The sequence below is a fragment of the Schistocerca piceifrons genome, unplaced genomic scaffold (genome assembly GCF_021461385.2).
Source record: "Schistocerca piceifrons isolate TAMUIC-IGC-003096 unplaced genomic scaffold, iqSchPice1.1 HiC_scaffold_713, whole genome shotgun sequence".
NCBI classification, from domain to species: Eukaryota; Metazoa; Arthropoda; class Insecta; order Orthoptera; family Acrididae; genus Schistocerca; species Schistocerca piceifrons.
This window is the reverse complement of record NW_025728963.1, coordinates 185,832-188,333: the sequence shown is the minus strand read 5'-3', so window position 1 is coordinate 188,333 and position 2,502 is coordinate 185,832.

Sequence of the window (2,502 nt, the reverse complement as noted above, 5' to 3'; positions counted from 1 at the left end):
TGATCAACTCTGAATAGCATGTCACTTGAGTAATGACCTCTTAATGAGACTATATTCAAAATAATGCTTTGTCACTAGCTAATAACTGCCACTGTCTATTATAATGATACTACGTATAATGCCTGTGATTATTAATGATTTGCCTGTAATTAACTGATTTTAGTAATGACTTTGTAATGGTCTGAATACTACTGAAGGAGGAACACTGTTTATTGTAATGTTACCACTTATAATGTTTGTGATTACTAATGATTTGACTGTAATTAACTGATTTTAATAATGCCTTTGTAATGATCTGAATACTACTGAATGAGGAACACTGTTTATTGTAATGAGTACTTGTAATGCCCATGATTATTAATGCTATGACTGTAATTAACTGATTTTTAATAATGACTTTGTAATAATCTGAATAATACTGAATGATGATTCTATTCAATACTTGCTGGCCACTGAGTGCCAATAATTAATGTCACTTGAAGAATTGTTATTAATTATGCCATTAATTAGCCCTTTTTTTTCCATGTTGAGTTTTCATGTTTTGGTTAATGGCCAATGAGTGCCAATAATTTGTATCACTCAATGTATTATGTTAATGCTAGGCCAATAATTGACTCTCCTTTTCAACTAAGACTTCTGATGAACATTATTCTGTCGTACTAAATATACTTTGTAACTGGCCAAGGACCACCACTGTTTATTGTAATACGATCACCCATGATGCCAGCTAGTGATTCTTAATAGATTGGAATGACACATAATTAATTAACTATGGTACTGTTTAATAATGCTTTGTAATTAATTAAGGCTACAAATGATTAATTAATTAACTGTAATTAGACAAATGATTAATTAACGACAAATGATTAATTAACTGTAATTATACAAATGATTAATTAACTGTAATTAGACAAATGATTAATTAATGACAAATGATTAATTAACTGTAATTAGGAGAAGGTTAATGATTCTTAATTATACTCTGTAACTGAAAAGAATGCGATTATTTCATAATGCTTTGTAACCAGGAAAAGAAGGCTACTGATTCTATGTACAACAATTAATGAACATTTTTCTGTAATACTACATACTTGGTACAGAAATGTTCAATAACTGGGCTATGAATGCCACAAACTACTAATTAAGTCTGTAATTGTCAATATTATGTGACTTGATGTCCTTCACCTCATAAGCTGACTACCCTGAATTACTGCAATGTCCATTTGTCCTGTTTATCCCAGTGATCATGGAGCACTATATTTGGTTTTGCACTAATTCTACGTTGGTGTGCCTTGTAAGAGTGTGGTGTTGACACGACATGCTGTCCACCACCATGAGCGATGAAGACATTATTATGGTCCCACTGTTTGGTGTACCTAATGTACTGCCAAAATGAAAACATGGAACATTACTACGACAGTTCAGTGTCTTGGTTACACTGATAAATTCTGATGGGAAAAGATCTTCAAGTTGTGTCACTTGGTGTTGTACTTCTGTGGAAAGATATGGACTTTCAGAGCAGCTGTGTGCAATCTAAAGTGCTACAACCATGATGCAATCCTTCCCTTTCCTATCCTGATTCTTGTCACATAAAGAAAAAATTTTTTTTGGTAACATCATTTATGTTCATAGGTTATACATTTTTCGATTCGCTAAACTCCAGTGTGAGTACACTTATGTCACTGGTCGACATGATGTTTACCATTATGTTTATTTGTTGTGAAAATACTAAAGACATTTTTCAGTGCATGTGCACTTTGGACATGATTTTCTTGCCATTATGTTTATTTATTGCGAAAATGCTAAAGACATTTTTCAGTGCCTGTGCACTTTGTTATCTGTCAAATAATTTGTATATACTTTTCTGATTTGCTACTATGTTTTGTACTCACATTTGTCTTTGTCTGATATATTTTGTACTTAGTGCGTGTGCACAACATTTACTTTATGCACTACATCTAATTATTTTTTCTGATTTGCTACTATGTTTTGTACTCACATTTTGTCTTTGTCTGATATATTTTGTACTTAGTGCGTGTGCACAACATTTACTTTATGTACTACATCTAATTATTCTTGCCAGTCTGTTTATTTGTTCTGCATATGCTAAAGAATTTTCAGTGCCTGTGCACTTTATTATCTGTCAAATAATTTGTATATACGTTTTTCTGATTTGCTACTATGTTTTGCACTCACATTTTGTCTTTGTCTGATATATTTTGTACTTAGTGCGTGTGCACAACATTTAAATATTCTGTAAGTTGTAGAATTTTGTTAATTAAAGAAAAATTTTGCCGCGATTGGCAAGTCCAAATGACTCACCATCGCTGCCAAATTTTTGCCCCCCCAGTGGAGGGTTATGAAACACGTATGTAACATAGCAGCGATGGCGAGGCATTGTAGCATCTGTGACCAGAGAGTATGCGCTTGACCGCGCGAGTGTTGCGAGCGGTTCTCAGTCAGTCGTTGCGAGTCTGTCAGTCAGTCGTTGCGAGTCTGTCA